This window comes from Panthera pardus, unplaced genomic scaffold (assembly GCF_024362965.1).
Source record: "Panthera pardus isolate Hobbes unplaced genomic scaffold, ASM2436296v1 HiC_scaffold_13, whole genome shotgun sequence".
NCBI classification, from domain to species: Eukaryota; Metazoa; Chordata; class Mammalia; order Carnivora; family Felidae; genus Panthera; species Panthera pardus.
Genome location: NW_026526688.1, coordinates 52,050,628 through 52,069,645, shown reverse-complemented (window position 1 = coordinate 52,069,645; position 19,018 = coordinate 52,050,628). Strand labels below are relative to the sequence as shown.

The 19,018-nt window shown below is 47.4% G+C and overlaps 1 protein-coding gene across 1 annotated transcript in view; it reads left to right on the top strand.

Annotated features, from left to right (window-relative positions):
* Positions 1-19,018, top strand: part of XKR6 (XK related 6) — a 320,231-nt gene that overhangs the window by 298,200 nt on the left and 3,013 nt on the right. The window lies entirely within an intron of this gene.

The following is a 19,018-nucleotide window of genomic DNA, read 5'->3' as shown; positions in this document are numbered from 1 at the left end:
AAGCAAAGAGAAGGAGCCACCTGTGGGAAGAACAGAAATAACCTCCCAGGCAGCGGAAAGAGCCCTGAGTAGGAAAAGCCTGGCTTGTTCCAGCAAGTGAAGGACCCAGCATAGCTGAGGTTGGTGGGGCAGGGGGAGGAAAGTGATATCAGGGGAGGATGGAGAAGTCAGAGGCCTGATCAAGCAGGGTCTGCAGGGCCCCACAAGCAGTTTGGGCTGATACCAAGTATACTGGGAAGGGTTACATAGGAAAGCTGTAGGATTGGACCTGCATTTAAAGAAGATCTCCTTTTCTGCTGTTCAGGGAGGAAGCAAGAGCTGAGCTAAGAGATCCAGGGATGAAATTATGGGGTAGAGAGCATTTGGGAAATGATACCAAGTGCACGAATTTGAGGGCTGTTCTGGAGATCAAACCAATAAGACTTAGTAGAACTGGTGTAGGCAGTGATAGACGGAAGAGGTGGTGATTTCTCACTGGATATGTAGAGATGGAAGAGACCTTATGGGGGAACAGGTTTGGGGGACTGGATCAAGAATTAGCAGCTCTATCACTTTTCCTTACTTCTGGGTTTTTCTGATCCTTCCATGTAAACATTGGCAGGGGTCAGGGGTGAGCCCCTTGCACCCACATAGCACCTGAGCCTGCCTTTTTTGGTTAAGCACGCACGGAGGAGTTATCCTATAAGTAGGGCTCTGCTGACCACTTTTTCCCGGCATCACACCAGCACTCTTTGTCAGGTACCTGCCACAGGCCAGGCGCCGTGTTGGCAATGGGCTTGCAAACACACCTACCCTTCAGGAGTTTATGGTCTGGTGCAGCACATTTCAAATTCTGTGATAGGTGCATATACAGAGGAGGGATATATTGCTGTTTCTGGGGGCATGAGAGAGGAGGTAACTTTGGTCTGGATCTCGATGGATGCACAGGAGCTTGCCTGAAAGAGAAGTTTGGGGGCTCTTATGGACAGGGGAACCATAGGCGCCAAGAAATGGACACCTGGGAGAGCAAAACGTAGATATGGAGCGAGTGGTCCTGGGCACCTAGAGCATAGGGTATATTGCATCAAGCTGGTGGGGGGGGGGGCGCTGTGGTAGGGTAGTGAAGAGGATGATGCTAGTAATGCTGGTTAAGACTTTTGGGGAGCTCCACTGTGTGCCACAGGCTAGTTTAAGAGGTTTACATGGGTTAACCCATTAAACTCCCATGGCAGTCCAATGAGTGGATACTTTTGATTGCTCCCATTTTATAAGTGATGAAACTGAGGTCCAGAGACTTTAAGTAACAGCACGAGGCAGCCACAAGGCTTGTAAACAATAGAGCTGGATCTTTACCTAGGTGGTTGGGCTCTAATGCCTGTGTCCTTAGCAAGGATGGCTGTGTCTGAGTCTTAAAGAGACAGACTTACATGGGTTCTTGGGGAAGCGGTTACCGATACAGGGAGGGAGCACGGGCTGATATGCACTGCAGACCAATCAGCTCCAGCGTGTATGTGTGTGTGCATGTGCACGTGTGTGTTTATGTATCTTAGATGCAATTATACTGACAAGGGCAGAAGATGATGCTTCTGCTTCTTGCCCCCGAAATCTCTGCTCAGAGGTTGGCATTTTGAAAATGTTCTCAACCTTCCAGAGCATTTTGTGTACGCCTTCTCTACTAGGCATGCAGGGCAAAGACTTGCTGTCTCACTATGGAGCTAAGCTTGGCCCGACCAAGGGGTGAGGGAATGGGTCCAAGACCCAAGACCTTCACAGCTCCCCAGACACCTATTAGCGAGAAAGATACACTGGCCTTTCTTTGAGGTTAGTTTCTATTCTGACCCTGGAGACCAGGAGAGCTTGGCCAGACACAAATGGGTGGCATACCCAATTAGAGAGAGATTTACTATTAAAACCCAGTGCCCCCCATGTCTGTATGGTGCATGTTCCTTCTGTCTTCTTAAATCCATCTGGGAACCCTTAGAGAAAATCCCAGGCACCTCCAGATACCCTTTGAGCTATGTGTGTCCCCCTCAACTCTCTAATTCGGCTAGGGGGCAAGACTGGAAGTTCCTGGATGGGACCAGAGGCTCAAGATAGCCACAAGGGCTTAAGCTAGGGCTGGAACTTGAAGGTGGAGCCACCTCTGACCACAGAGCAGAGCTAGCTGGCACAGTGCAGAACAGTCCTGCTCGGGGGGCACACACAGGGGGTGCGCTTCTCCTGAGGGCAACGGCTTCTCTCAGAGAGGATCAAAGCAGAGTTGACTTGTTCTCACAGGTGACAATCCACCACGCAAAACCTTGCAGGGCTTCCAAGACCCCTGTGAGTGGAGGTCAGGCAAATGCTGGCAGAGGGTACACATAAAGGTATGTCTGGTGTGAAAAGACTTGAATCTCATGACTTCAGTTTCCAAAGGGATTTAGAGCAATGGAATCTTTAGAACTGAAGAGGTTGACTAGGCCATCTAACCCACCATCCTTGTTTAACATATGGAAAGCCGAAGCACAGAGAGGTAAGTAAGCTGCCTGAGGTCACTCAGCAAGGAAGCCTCCCAAAAAAGTCTCCTTTTCTTGCCACACTGGGCCTATGGTTGAGATGGTAGCATGGCATCTATAGGATGTAGTTCAAATACCAAGCCTCACTCAGGTAGTTCTTCCCACCCCGCACCTAACCATCAATAACCATGATATCCCGGCCCAGAGTTATATAAAAACAAGCATCTTTACTAAGACAAGGAAGTATGAGAAAATATATACTAAACCCTGTCTTTAGACACTGGTTTTGTTTTAAACAAATGCTGAGTTCTAAGATCCAATTAGGGCCTTTTCTTTCTGTCTCTTTGGTGTTAACCTCCATAATAGTCTTCTTTCTTAACTTCCCTGCTGGCTCCTCTTACATCAAAGCCCGTCTAGTGACTTGTACTTTAGCTTCTCATTTATTTCTTTTTCTAGCAAGAGCCCTGACCGCATCCCAGAGATTCACAAAGGCAAGTGTTCATTCCCGTTTCTCTGCTCCTTTTGAGCTAAACTGTCTGTGCCTTTGTCTGCAGCTGCTAGTTCCCCAAACACTTCCTCCTTTCCTGACTGAGGACGAAATGCATCCCAGAGGAAACTTCTCCAGCATCAATCTCCCTGGTCAGCTTTCCCTTCCTTGTGAGGGACCAAGCCACCTGGTTCGGGCTCTCAGGTGAGGGGAAAGCCCAGAGGCTGCTTCTTAGCTGTCAGATGGCTTAAACAGCCCTCTCACCTCCTCCCACAATGGGAAATTTTCATGTCCCTCTTCCTGGTAGGTTTCTTTTTACTTATTTGAAAAAAATGCATTCTGGTCTCTTTCCAGTCCTATTCATATGGACATTAGCTGTCACTCTCTATGTCTGGGACACAAAAGTTAATTCCTTGATCTTTTAGGATTCTGGTTAAAATTAGGTGAAGCTGCAATCCAAAAAGTGATGGCAATCTGGTTGTGTGGCCTGAAGATGATGGATCTACACCAGAGTTATGAATTTCACACTCCATTTTCTCATCACCAAGAAGTAAAACTTGCTGTTAAAACAACCAGCCCACTGCATCAAACAAATCACATAATGAATTGCCTTTCCCAGAGTCATAGGGAACTTCTATGCCCCTCATCCCTTACTAGTGAATAGAGCCCTTTGCCCTAGCTCATTCCTGTGCTGAGCTAGAGTTGCCCATCTCTAAGAGATAGTCCCAGGGTTTCAGACCAAGTTGGTACAGAGGTCTTCCAGCCTTTGATGGCAATTTCCAGGCCTCTTATCACACATCCGTGTCTTAGCAGGGAGCAGATAAAGAAAGGAAAGGATGCACAATATCCCCTGTTGACTCGCATCTCCTGGCTGTCTTGTATCTTCATCTATAACTGATATGAAGAGAGGCACACAGGTATGACTGCCTTTTCCGGCCAGAACACGAACTCAGCCTCTCCCAGTTTCCCCACAGTGGCCTCTCTGCAGCTGTATCCTGTCCTGCTTTTGAGGAGACACCCTCCTTCTCTCCTATGCAACATCTACTTGGTGTCTGCGCACAGGGTTCCCTGACCAGCCAACTCCAGAGCACGGTCCTGCTTCAGTGACCAATGGCTCCTTGTTAAACAGCACATTAAAACCTTACTCTCTCAAACAGAATTTGCAAGCATTTTAAGCAGAGACCTAAACCCTTTCAGTGCACAATCCACCTTGAATCTGACTACAGTTCTGAGGCCCTGGCTGAGATTGCCCCTACCAACTGGCAAGAGAAGGACAGAGGCAGAGTTCTTTTCTCCCCCCGCCCTCTTTTTTAATTGTAGTAGGAACACTATATGTGAAATCCAGCCTCTTAAATTCAAATTTTTAAGTGCAAAAGAAAATGTAGTACGTGCATACAAAAGAGACTTCTTAAAGCAGCAGAAAAATATATGAGAAAGGCAAACTAAATTGATTTCATTAGAGTTGCCACAAATGAAATTGCAATTGGCCATCTGGAAATGCTTGTGTGTCAAATGCTGAAACGCGGAAGGACTCAAGGTAGGCTTCTTCAGCACTCACTGGCTGACCAGTACAACCTCAGAGGGGAAGGCTCTAAGGGATGCAGATTCAGAAGCCCGAGCAGTAACTATAATTGGGCCATTTATTCATTTAATCAATAACTATTAAACACCTACAATGTGCCAAGCACGGTTCTAGGACCTAGGGACCGATATAGCCATAAACAAAAGAGATCGAAAGCCCTTCCCTCACAAAGCTTACACTTCTGGTAGAGAGAGGCAAACAGCGAACAAAACAAGTATTTTATTTTCTATATTAGAAAATGATAGGCACTAAGGGAGAAGATGTCACAGAGAGATGGGAGGGGAGCAGAGCCGTGGGCAGTTTTCATTGAGGCAGCTGGGGAAGGTTCCCTGGAGAAGGTGACTCCAGAGCAAAAATGTGAGGATAGGAGGGATCCAGCCCCACAAGCTTTGGAGGCAAGTGTGCCAGGAAGAGGAAACAGCCAAGGGCAAAGGGCTTGAGCTAAGAGGGTGCCTCCAGTGTTCGGCCGAGATAGGTCTCTTGGCTGCTTCTGTATCTTACCCTTGCCCAGAGGTCTTGCCAGCAGAACTTCTCCTTATTCTTTATTAGAAAATGCTTAAATAGGGGCACCTGGGTGGTCCAGTTGCTTAAGCATCTGACTCTTGATCTTGGCTCAGGTCATGACCTCACAGTTTGTGAGCTCAAGCCCCATGTCAGGCTCTGAGCTAACAGTGCAGAGCCAGCTTAGGATTCTCTCTCTGCCTCTCTCTCTCTCTCTCTCTCTCTCTCTCTCTGCCCCTCCTGTGTGTACTTTCTCTCTTTCTCAAATAAATAAATAAATAAATAAATAAATAAATAAATAAGCAAACAAACAAAGGAAAAAATATTTAAATAGCTTTACTGACATACAGTTTACATAGCATACAATTCACCCACTTGAAGTGTACAATTCACTGACTTTAGTATATTCACAGAGTTGTCACCACCACTCCGATTCATCTGAGAACATGTCCATTGCCCCACAAAGACACTACACCCCTCTTAGAGCTTCCCCCCTGTAAGTTCTTCCCCCGGCTTCCCTGCATAGGGAAAAGGCTCACCCTAGGTGGTGTGTCTGATTGGGAGAATGTGAGGGATCCCAGGCAAATCCCTGCAACGTCATCTTCTCTAGACCTGGCTAGTGCTACTGTGGGTAAGGGCAGGAGGGACTCCCAAAGACCCTTTCAGCCCTGGTAGCATTTGACTCTAAGGAAGGGAAAAGTGAAACTAGGGCAGTATCGGTCTTTAATTAAGCTTGACATTCACATTAGAGACAATCTCGAACTCTAGGCCTCGAGGGAACTTGGAGCTCCAGGAAAAGACAGCAGTTAAGTGATCTTCAAAAGATCTTTTGTATCCCTTAAGATTTCCAAGGAAAGAAAGCTCATGAGTTTCACAAGCAGTGCCCTTCCGTGTCACACATCTGTCACCACCAGGGAGGGGGCAGGATGGCAGAGACCCCGAGAAGGAAACCCCTGGGGGTGACCCCCATCAGCTGTTCCACTTACTGTGTGGTTATGAGCAAATCACCCTCTCTGAGCCTCAACTTTTTCATCTGTAAGATTTACCCCCAACTGGACCCAGTTGGAGGTGCGAGTCAGGACATCAGGAGGAGTTCTAGGCTGTGGCATTCACTCTAAGGCCAACCTGAGATAAAGATGGGTCTAAAGCTGAGCAGAGGAGAGCTGAGTCCTCTTTTAATTCTAGGCCTTCTTGTGCATTCAGACATCATGCATCCCAGGCCGCCAGACCCTGGAGTTGAGGAGCCTACCGGTTGGAAAATCTGCCCACCTGTGACAACATGGGGGCCCCGTCATTTCCTTTACACTTCACCCTTCACCAGTGACAGCCTGGCGCATTGAGTCCTCTTCTGCTGGTCCACATGGTGGTCTCCTGACCCGGTCGCTTGCAAGACAAGGTGCTGCTCCTGTTTTGCACTGTAGAAAGCTCCTGACGTGGACCTCATAGGCCTGGCGTCACACACCTGCTCTGCACATAGGAACCACACATCCTTTCCAACAAGGCCTTTGCCTCTTTGAGCCTCGGGGTTCTCATCTGTAAAGCACAACTCATAGCTCCTGCCCCAGGGGGGTTTTGTCAGGAGGAAGTGAAATGCATTTGTTCTTGGCACAGAAGAAGCACTCTGACAATGGCGGCTAGTATTTCTACTGCCTACCGTGGAAGGCACACATTGCTGCCATCCTCAGCACCTAAGGCTCCGATTGGACCACATCATTTTACCTGGAAGGTTTTTCTCATCCAGGACCACTGACCACAGAGAATTTGAGCTAAGGGGCCAGGACCACTCCCGAGTCAGCCCTGCACAGGCACACACCCACCTCGCCTGCTCAGCAGTTCTGCGTCCCTCTGCAAAACTGCCCACCTGAGCTGCCACGGAACTAAAGCGTATCTGAGAGCCACCTGGTAAGGAGCCCCTTACCCCTCCTGAGCTTCTGTCACAGCTCTGTCCAGTTAATCAAGGCCTGTCATCCTCAGGGCCTCAGTGGCCTCAGGTAAAGGAACCCAAGACCATTTTGGCTGACAGAATTTCCAGGGCTTTGACAGCTATCTTATCCCACGCCATGGGAGATAGGATCCACCCTGATTCTCCACCTTTTAAAAAGATGTTATCAGCTTAGGGGCTGCTGGGTGGCTCAGTCAGTTAAGCGTCCAACTTCAGCTCAGGTCACGATCCTGGGGTGGTTGGATCAGGCTGTGTCGGGCTCTGTGCTGAGCTTGGAGTCTGCTTGGGATTCTCTCTGCCTCTCTCCTCTTCCCCTCTCCCCCACTCAAGCGCATGCCCTCTCTCTCTCTCTCTCAAATAAAAACAAAAACAAAAACAAACTTAATAAGAGCTAATGTACATGAGGCATTTTACAATTCCCAAAGCACTTTTACATTTGTCAGGCTATGTCAGATGAACAGCAGCTCCAGGAAGTAGGCCTTACTGCCATGCCTTCTGAGCCCTGAGGTTCAGCACTGTTGACAGGACTACCATATAGGCACATCTTTGATACTACAGAATATGCAATATTCAATATGCATATTCAATATGTGCATATACACTATATATATATATATGTTCTTTTTTTCTATTTATAGATATATGAATATATAGTATAGTATGCACACATATCAAAGATGTGCCTATATGTTTTATATTCATAACTTATTGAATACTCCCAAATCCACATTTTTACCCATGGTTCACAAACAATATGCTAAGCCCAGATCTGTTTGTACCAGTGCTCATGTCCTTTCCAGGGCATCTCACAACCTGGGTTAAAATGCACTCATTCTGGGAGCATCAGGAGAATGAGCCTCGTTGGCCATTTTCTCTTCAATGAGAAGGGACTTACTGGAACTTTCTAGTGACGGCAGATGGCCTTCTTCACTGTGTGCTACAGGCCAGCCAGGATCCAGGCATCTGTGAGTCCTGCACCACACTGGCTGAGTGGCTGACATTTGTTCTAGAATCTCTAAAGTTTGTCTTTCTCCAGCTGGCTGTGAAGATAGTGTTTTGATAGCGCTGAGAGCATCTTAGAGAGAAGAGACAAGCAAAGCAGAGGGCTGGCTCTAGCTTTCCTTCTGCTGTGTCCTTTAAATATCAGTGCTTGACCTTGAAGCTCCTTGAGGGGCATGCTGCTACCTTGCTATGTCCACCATGTTCCCAGAGTGGCTATGAGCTCATGGTGTGCTGCTCAGAAGAGACTCATCACACAGATATCAGACTGATGCTGTTCTCATGGCCTCTCCCGACATCATTGTGTCTGTATCCTATGGACCTCTTCCAGGATAGTCACTTCCCAGGAAGAACTGTCTAGAAAGTTTCAATCTCCAGCTACTAGACACACCCAGGTTCACAGTTTGGTTTTTGACTTACTGAGAATATTGAGGAAATAGGAAATACCCTATCACAGGGCTTCTCAGCCTCAGCAGTACTATATCTGGGGCCCAGCAAGTCTTCATGGTGTGTTGGGGGGCCATCCTATGCATTGTAGAATCTTTAGCAGCACCCCTGACCCCTGCCCACTAAATGCCGGTAGCACTCATACCCAGAGTTGTGACATTGCCACGTATCTCTGGTTGGGGGTGGGGGCAAAATCACCCCCGTTGTGGACTTTGCTCTGCTGTTAAATGGATGATTATGGTTGTTTGGGCTGAATGCGGCCCCCTCTGGATTGGTTGGTTTACATGGAAGGGCACCAGTTGCTTGCTATGCACAGGAGTCAGCAGGGCCCCAGACGTTGAAGCATGAGAATAAAAGGACATGCTTAATGCAGGAATCTCAGGCAAATCCTTTTACATCCCTGAGCCTTGGTGGCCTTGTCGGTAAAATGGGGCACCAGTAGACATTTCATGAGAGTATTGTCAGGGTTAAATGAAGTACCACATGCAAAGTATATGGCATAATGCCTAATACATGGGAAACGTTCAATGGATGTTCGTTTCCTTTTCATCGGCCTTTTCTCCCCTCAAGGATTTCTTCCTGAAGGATGAAGGGATAAATGTTGGCTCCCAGAGAATTTTCCTTTCCCACATCTAGGGCTAGAGGTGGGCACTTGTGATGGCTGGTGGGGTCAGAAGCCCCTTTCCCTATGGGCCCTCTTAGAAATCAGAGGATACTGTGGGCTGTTTTATGAGAAAAATACCCACACAATTTTGCACATAGTTTCAGAAGGAGCAGACAAAATAGCTGCCCTGCCCTTGGAACATATGGGCAAAACAGGGAGGGGAGGCACCTAGGTGGTTCAGCCGGTTGAACATCTGATTTTGGCCCAGGGGGTGATCTCTCAGTTTGTGAGTTCAAGCCCCACATGGGGCTCACTGCTGTCAGCTCTGAGCCAGTTCTGGACCCTCCACCTCCCTCTCTCTCTGCCCCTGTCCCACTTGTGCTCTCTCTCAAAAATAAATACACATAAAAAAGAAGAAGTAAGAGTAAGAGATAAAGTCTATCAAGGTGGTGGGGGAAATGCTAAGGTAGAAAATAAAGCATGGAAGGAGGCACTGGCGGGGCAGTGTGGGGGGGGAGCTGCAGTTTCCAGTGTGGTGGTCAAGGATGGCCCCGCTGAGAAGCTGATCTTTGAGTCAAGGGCTCCATGAAGCACTTGGATATCTGGGGGAATGGCATTTCAGGCAGAGGGAGAGCAAGTGTGTGCACCCTGAGTTGGGGGTATGCCAGGAGCACATCTGGGGCCAAGGGAGTGTGAGGAGCTGTGGGAGGTGACCCCCTAGGGAGAACAAGTAGCTATCTCAAGTAGGGCCTTGCATGAAGGCCTGATGCCGTGAAAGGAACTTAGATTTGCACCCACTGGAGAAGGGAATTACTGAAGGGCACAGAAGAGAACGGACAGGTTACACTTGTAACTCCCAGGCTGTATCATGTAGGGCCCTGAAGTCCTTTTAAAGGACCTATCATGGCATTAACACCAAACAAGATGGCATGTCAGTCCAGATAGGCTAGTCATGCTGCAGTGGAGGATACCCCAACAATTCCGGTGGCTTAAAATGTTGATTCATTTCCTGCTTGTTGCAGTATGTCTATCGCAGGTCGCGGGTGGAGCAGCCTGTTTTTGGAGCATGGGAGAGCCTGGCTTCCTACCTGGAAGTGACACCCATACTTCTGCTCATGTTTCCCTGGTCAGAGCAGCCACAGGCGGGAACTGGAGCTGAGCAGGGCAAGAATGCATATCCTCCCATGGGAAAGGTGCTGAAAATCAGGCACCATGACTGCCTATTGTGCCTGCAGGGCCATGCAGAGGGGCATACTTTAGCTTAGTCACTTTGGCTGCATAATGAAGAGATTTCTGGGACGAGAGCAGGTACAAGGAAATGAGTTTGGAGGCCATGCCAACATAGAATAGAGATGTCACTGCTTCTGCACATACTGGGACACTCAGACAAGGCCTTCCAGGGGTGAGTCCTCAGTTTGGCAAGCCCACAAACTTGACTTTGTGCTCACAGAGATGATCAGAGAGCTGCCACACAGTAACCAAACTGATAAGAAATTGATGTATAAATCTGAATGCTTGTTCATTAATCTGTGGGTATGGATGAGGAGACATACCTATCCCGGTGTTTAAAAAAGGAATCTGATTGGGGTGCCTGGGTGGCTCAGTCAGTTAAGTGTCCAATTTTGGCTCAGGTCATGATCTCACTGTTCGTGAGTTTGAACCCATGTCAGGCTGCACTCACAGCATGGAACCTGGAGCCTGCTTGGGATTCTCTGTTTCCCTCTCTCTCTGCCCCTCCCCTCTTTCAAAAATAAGTATATATATATATATATATATACACATATATATACATATATATATGTATATATATATATAAAGGAGTCTGAGTTTCGGAGTTAGGCAGGTCTGCGTTGAAATCCTAGTTCCATGATTTCTTAACTACCTGATATGGAAAAGTTCCTTAGCCTGTGAGCCTTAGTCTCCCCCATCTTCAAATCAGTCCCCTGCTTCAGATATATTTGTAGGAAAGAATAGTTGAGTTAATTCTGTCACATGCTTAGCACAGAGTCTGGGCCAAGGTAGCTGTTCAGTAAAGGGAAGAGATCGTCATTATTGAAATCTTTATTAGAGATTAGCAGATACCGATCAGCCTGGATACAAAGGCAATAAAGAGGTATTTCCTATAAACCATGGTAAAACGATTTTCTACAACAGAGATCACATCTGTAGTGGCCAAATTTGATTTCTGTCCTCCTTGTCCCATCCCTCTGATGTTAAAGAGCTTTTTCTTCAGCCAAGGTATAGTATGGTCTTTGTATAGATGTATAGATGTACATCTTTGTATAGATGTCGGTTTTCCTGACACCTTCCAGTCTTTCCTTCCTATGTTTGTATCAGGCTACTTTGATTGCCCTTGGGTTTTTCCACATTAACTCAGCCACAAACATCTGTCAGTCCTGAGGGTTACATCCACAGATGGTGGATGCCATCTTCTATTTTGACCCTTCTTAAGGATCAGTCTGGAAATATCAAGGGTGTCTTAAGGCCACCCCATGTGGTAACTTCATGTAGGAATCACACCCTCTCCAAACACAGAAATGTGATGAAAATGAGGGTGTCAATGCTTGCGAGTGACGGAAATGGGAAGAAAATGGTCAGATCTTCAATTATTTACCATGAATGTATTTTTAGTGAAACTTTAAAAAGGAGATTGGTTCCTTGGTTGCTTTCACATCAAGTCTACTAAGTATAATTCTAAGTCTACTAAGTATAATTCTGACTGTAGCACAGTAGCACATCTGGTTTGCCTAGAAGTGCAGTGTTGGAATAAAGAGGACAGCCTTATGGGGCTCATCTAATATGCAATGAGGCCCACTGAATTCTTCAAGAAGGATAACAGGTCCTGCCAAGTGATATGCTGGTAAATGCTTAACAACCAGCTCTTAGCAGAATTGGGGGAACCCTGGTCTGTAGCAGTTGCCAGTTTCTGTGGTGTAAATATTCCCACCATGCCTATTTCAAGCCTCCAACATGACATCAGCCAGCCTGCAAAATCCCTGCAAATTTAACAATTGGATGCCATGAGCCAGGATGCGCTGGCTTGAACATGCTGATCATGCCTGAGGAGTGAGATAATCCCAGGAATCATTGTTAGCACTCTTGCTTCCCACCTGTGTAACTTTGGCTAGGTTATTCAACGTCTTTGAGCCTGGCTCACAGGAGGCATCTGTGAGGCTTATTTCCTTCCTCTAGTGGTTGCCGGCATAGGAAAGTAGCTTTGTACCCATGCTTCCTTGCTGTGCCTCCTGGGTGGAGGTGAGGACAGGAGACAGGCAGGAATGTTTAGACAACCTTGCACACAGCTGCTCCATCTTTTTCCTGGGAGCATTTCCAAGAAGAAACGAAGCTTTTTAAAAATGTAGGAAGATAGAGGGAGGTTGGATGGGTGGAAAGTGAAGTATTGCCCATCTAAAAGGAACACGGTGTGGAGAAAATACACAGGGGGAATTGAGGAGCAGATGGTTGACTTTCCCCAAACATTAACTTCAGGGAAGAGGGGAAGGTTGAAAGAGGTTAATATTGACCTTGATGTGCAGGTAGACAAATAGCCAGTTGAGCATGTTTCTTGGTTTGGGGAACCTCTAGGGGTACAATACCATGCAAATTAGGTGAGTATGTAATGTCAGAACATGGCTGCAGCCACATTGAAGTCTCTTAACTTCAAACTCAGTTTCCTCACCTGTAAAATGGGAGTAATAGCCCAGCAAAGAAAGGATACCATAACTAGGGGAATAGCTAATGGCCCAGCGTGAAGGACAGAGGGGCTCCAAATGCCAAATGTCACACAGAGGCAGGAGAAGAGATTAGTCGTCTGCGTAGAGGAATTGGTTGGTGACTTCCAAGAGAGCTCTCCATTGAGATTGGAGGTCAGGAGTCAAGGGAGCAAGGAGAGTACCCTCAAGAAGTTTGGAGAAGAGACAAAGAGAGGTGGGATCTCATTGGCAGAAAATGCAGGGTCCTGAGAGCTAGTGTTTGTAAGATAAGAGGAACTTGACTGTGGTTATATGCTGATGGGAAGGAGCCAGGAGAGAGGGAGCTGGGAGCGGCAGGGCCGACTCTTCCTACCCCTGCTCTATCCTGTGCTTAGCGCCCTTTCCATCCCTCTTCTGAGTGTTTCTCCACCATGTGATTTAGTGGTGGAACGGAGCACTGTGGCAGAAAGGTTGGAGACGGCAGGTGCTGAAGACCTGGGTGTGCATGTCCTACCTGGCAAAACCAAATCCTGCTGTTGCCCCCTCCGTTCTTGCTCAGAAAGTCTTGTGGCCATCTCTAGATACCCCTGGAGGTTCTCAAAGTACTCCTCAAACCCACATGCTATGTTCTCCCTGTGAGATACTGTAGTGTTCTGGTTTCTCCTTCCAGTTTCCTTTCTGCTGATGTATTGGGGCTCCCACTTGCTGGCCCCTTGGTGCAGCCCTGCCCTGATCATGGCCCTGCTTCAGTTTGTCATATCTCAGCTTCTCTACCTCACCCTGGTGGCTGGGCCCTCCCACTGCCCTGATCCCTTCCACTGCATTGCATCTTTCCTCCTGATTCAGCCACTTCATCTGCTGCTTGCCCTCTGATTTTAGAATCCCATCCTTCCCCAAACACCATATCACTATGCTTTTCACACGATGGGATATCCATACTCACAGCTTTTGTTTTGTTCCCCAACTGGCAACCGTTCAACTGACAGTGACCCTTGAATATTGCATTGATGCCACCAAATTGGGCCTTCCCTGATGACTAGGGCTAGTCAACTGCAGATTGGTTGCAACTGGTAAGGGGTGTCCCACTGCAGATTGCAGCCTTTCATTCTCTGTTCTGTTGGTCATAAGGTGTGGCCATTCCATTTCTGGAAATCTTAAACCCTGGGTCCAGTGATCAGAACCTGAAGGCCCCTCTCCCAAGCTTTTCTCAGAGGGAGTGGCTTCCTAGGAGGCGCCAGCTTAGTGACTTCCTAGCTGATAGAGCTGGACTCCAGGCAGCTCAGTGGGCCAACCGCAAGCCCCGCCTCCTGGTCTGCACCACTAAAAGTGAGCTAGCTGTGAAGGTCACTGCCCAGAACTTGTCACAGCCAAACGTGAGGTGTTTAACAATTTCCAGTCTGATCTTTGGAATGTAGAAACGGATCGGGCCATAGTGGAAGCAAATCATAAAGCTCCCCAGCCTGTCTGAGAATTTCACCGGGGGCCACAAGGCCCCTTCCAAGGCTGATTCCTGTGGGCTTGGGTCCTGGCCAAGATAATGCATTGACTTTTGGATTGACCTCAGGTGAGACAGAAATCTTCTAGTGAGCCACAGCAGTGAGGGAAAATCTTGCACCTCTTCCCTCTGCAATGGAATACACTGTAGGCCTTTGAAGATTAATCACTTGACAGAGGGAAAGCCATCTCACCAGAACCACCTCTTTACTTGTGGTTTGAATGTTACTCTCCTGAGGAAGGTAGACTAGAATGCAAATTTGGTTTTTAGCTCCAAAATCAAGGACGTCTCTCAGATACCCACGGCTACTAACTTCTTGTCCACTCAGCAAAAGATTCAAATCCTTTGTACCCAGAGAACCTAGACTTTCTATCCTGTCACCTCACCCAGCCCCCTTCTGAGGCCATGTCTGGAGGGCCCGTTAGTACAGTGGTTACTTTCAGGGCCACTGGAGTCAGACTCTGAGTTTGAATCCTGACTCTACTTCTTGATAGATGTATGTATTTTGAAAAATGTCTTGGGGCACCTGGGTGGCTCAGTTGGTTGAGCACCAACTTCAGCTCAGGTCATGATCTCACGGTTTGTGAGTTTGAGCTCTGAGTCAGGGTCTGTGTTGGCAGCTCAGAGCCTGGAGCCTGCTTAGGATCCTGTGCCTCCTTCTCTCTCTGCCTCTCCTCCACTCACACTCTGTCTCTCTCTTCCTCTCTCTCTCTCTCAAAAATAAAATAAACATTAAAAAAACCTTAAGTTTCTTCATCTAAAAAATGTAATTAGAGCACTGTATTAGTTTTCTAGGGCTGCTGTAATAAAATACCACAGGCTGGGTGGCTAAAACAACAGACCTTTATTTCTTCCCTGTTCTAGAGGCTGGAAGTCTAAGACCAAAGTGGAGACAGTCTTGGTTTCTCTGGAGGCCTCCTTTCTTGGCTTGCAGATGGCCACCTTCTCCCTGTGTCCTCACATGGCCTTTCCTATGTGTGAGCACATCCCCTGGTGTTTCTGTGTGCCCAAATCCCCTTTTCTTATAAGAACACAAGTCGGATTGGATTAGGGCCACCTCTCATGATATCATTTAACTTAACCACCTCTTTAAAGGCCCTGTCTCCAAATGCAGTCACGTTCTGAGGTGCTGGGGATTAGGGGTTTGACATGTGAATTTTTTTGTGGAAAGGATGACACAGTTCAGCCTATAAGAAGTACCTACATCACAAGGTTCTTCCAAATAAGATAATGTACATGCTCGGTGAATCATGCTGTGTTCTCTGGGACAGTCAGGTACACTGTTAAGGAACACATCTGTCTGGCACTCTCTCCCTCCCCCACCCCGGTTGAGCCCCCAGAATGAACTGGCTTCCCTGAAGCACCTTCTGCTGACAGTCCTTCAAGGAAGAGATGCTGTTAGAGTCCTGTGGGTTTGTGAGGCCACAGGCTTTGTCCAGTGAAATGATGCAAAGGTGGCAAGTCATGAGACATTTAATCCCTTGACCAAGCGTAACAAATGTGCCAATGTCACAGATGGGGTCCAGACAAGTTTCTTGGAGGTGAGTTGATAACAAGTGTATCTAATGGCTTCTACCATTGGTTCCTGAGCCCTCAGAGGACAAGTGTTTCTCTGTGTTGAGCATCTAGTGAGAAACTCAAGTCCCAAATGGCTTCCTAAAATGGGCCTGTTTTTTCTGGGCTCCACTCAGGATGTACTCAGCCTACTAACTCTGGACCCAAAAAATGTGTCTGGAGCTTTGCACAGAACGGGGAGTTCTTTGGTGAATGTGGTGAATTATAAGGTAGCCACACCCAGACATTCCTTCTTTCAAAGGATCATCTTTGTCAATGCTGCTGGCAGAGAGAGCGGGGCAGGCTTGTCATGGAATGATGACCCCATTCATGTTTCTTCCTGTCCCTGCTTGCCATGCTCAGGCTCTGAAGAGAAGAGAGGTCCCAGACAAATGCACTCTTTTTGGTCTTGGGCAGGACCTCTGCCCTGGGCACCCTGCACATGAGCCAAATGTCAGAAGTTCCCACCTTCCCTTTTCCCTTTAACTCAGAGCATTTGCACAACGCCAAGGATGTGGCCTGGCATTCAAGGCCCTGAAGAACAAACAACTTGGTGTTAGAACAGACACCTGCTATTAGAGAAGGTTGATGGCCTTTATGACCTCAGTAAAGGCACTACCTGGTGGAGGGTCGAGCTGACAAAGGGATAGGATGCAGAAAAAATGGAGTGTTGGGACCAATATGAAAAGGCAGGCAGAGAGCTGTGCTGTGGGCCTAACATTACTGTCAGTAGTTGGGTAATCTTGGGCAAGGCACCCACATGCCTGTACTTCTGCATCCTGTCGAATGAGTGGGTTGAAGTGGATAGTCCATGAATCTCCCTGTGGATATTCTGTTTGGTGATATACAATATACCAAATTGGGACAGATAAGGCAGAGAGTTAAGACTGGGGTTGGGCATCAGCTGACAAGCAGCCCCAGAGCCAAGTGCTCAGATGTGTCTCCCATGTGACTGTGTCCCAAGTCCTCCTTATAATTAGCATTAATGTCTTATGATGTTTGGGGAGCATTCATGTTGTATTCTAGAGAGCAACTCCAGTAGCATTGACCAAGATCCAAGGCAGTGTCTGGGTCAGCTCAGAGGGAAGCAGTTTCTGTAACAATTCATGATGGGTGGAGCAGGAACAGAACCCAGACCTCAAAGCCACAGGGACAGATCAGGAAATGGCAGAGGTAACCCAGAAGATAGAATAATGGGGAACAATTGTATTTGGCTTTGCTATGTGAGATTGATGGACATTTGAATTCCTGTTTATTCATATTTGGCATGGACGGGCTAATGTCACAACACACAGAATATCGAGATCAGCATGGTGAAGGCTGAGGGGCTGTCCTACTTCTGAACCCCACGTCTGTTCAAAAGCACACCCAGAGTAAGACTGAATGAGACCACGCTCCGGCAAAAGATAAGCTGCTTTTTCTTATTTCTCCAGCTTGGCACTCATGTTTTTCTTTTGAACTGGGGGAGTAATACATTCTGATTTATTAGAAGGAACAAAAAAAAAAAATCAAGGCTTCTTCCCATTCAGTTTCTGTAGAACTCCCATCTGATTATTAAAGGTCAGCTGTACCACCAAGATTATTAACAGCAAGAAATGAGTTTACCAGGAGAGGGTTTGATGTCACAAAGATGTTTAAAAGGAACTTTCTGATGATGCTCCAGTATTGATAATAAGCCTGGCACAGACTGCTGAGATGATTGCGTATTCCCTGCCCTCCAGAAACCTACAGCCTAAATCATGTGACTCCCAAAGCACCCATTCTCCTCCCTGCCTAGTGCACCAGACAACATAAACACAGGAGGCTCTAAAACGTTAGCATGACCACTGTGACGTGGCTGTGGAGCACACATGGTCTTAGCAGATGCCGGTGGGAATGCCCTATGCATACAAAGGGCAGAGCAAGACACACAGAGTATCATGTTCAGAACTTTCCAGAAAGGTGAGAGGAAACTGTTAGGTGTTTTCAAGATTGGCTTTCAAAATTGCTATGGTTTCTCCCCTGTTTGCTTTCAATCTTGGTTGCTATTATTATGAAAGCAACACATACTCCTTGCAACAGTTGACAGTCTGGGGGTTTTTTCTAGGTTCACGCCAACATAATGGTTTTTGTTATCGCACTATATTGTTCTGCAAGCTGTGAACCTGAGCGTCTCTCAGGTTGGAAGGAAGCTCCGTGAGGTGGGTGAGGAAGGTGGATGCAGGGAGGGTGTAAAATGACTTTGACTCTTCACTGGGGCTTGGAGGGGAGTGGGGCGGTGAGCAGGGCCCAGGGAAAGACAATTCAAAGACTACAGGGCTGGGGCAGTTTAATGAGTCACTTGATGAGACAGTATTCAAGACCTCAACCAAATTTAATTGCATTTAGTTCTGAAATCTGAGGAGAAAGGAAAAATGGAGGCTCCAGATGGTCGGAGTGGAGAACACATGTGAGAGACTAGGGGTGATGGGGAGTCTCGCCTGAGAGGAGATCACATGGTAATACCTGACTAATAGCGGGTTGCTTGTGCGTGGGTCAGAGACTCCAGTAACTATTTGTTGTGTTCAGTTTGATTCAGTTACACATACCAAATAGGTAGCATTATTAATAAAATTGCTCCATAATGATTGAAGTATCACTGAAATGCAGGGGAATGATGAACAGCGGTGCTGAGTGGAAAAGGCATTTCCAAAGCATGAGCAACACTCCTAAGTTAGGACAGATACCAGAGAAGCATGGGCCTCCAAGTCAAGGCTTCGGAGAACTTGGAGCCATGCTGGGGTGGGGAAAGCAGCAAGGACTGAGTGAGAATGAGAGAGAAAGGAGTGAATGAGAAAGGCAGCCACCCAGACAGAAGATCCCAGGGCTCTTGGTCAAGGTGGCCTTAGGCAGCGGATGGAGAAGCTAAATGCAAAGCTTCAGTTAAGATGCATTGGGTGAGCTGATGAAAAGGTGGGAGAGATGCCAGTGTCTTCCCAGAGGAGAATAGTTGTGCAACTTGGGGCAATGAGCAAGCTGTCAGTCTTCACCATCAGTGATCCCTTCTATGGCTCCTCTAAGAGCACAGGCTGCTGGTGACAGGGACACCAACCCTGGCCACATGTCAGTGTGCAACAAGGATCCCCCACAAGCTCGTGATCCCTTCAGACAGAACACGTGCCACCCGACCCACAGCAGATGCAAGGAACTGCCACGGTGGCTCCAGTTCTTGGCTTCCCGGGCAAGGCACATCAGCCTCAGCCTTCACTCTTGAGTTGTGAGT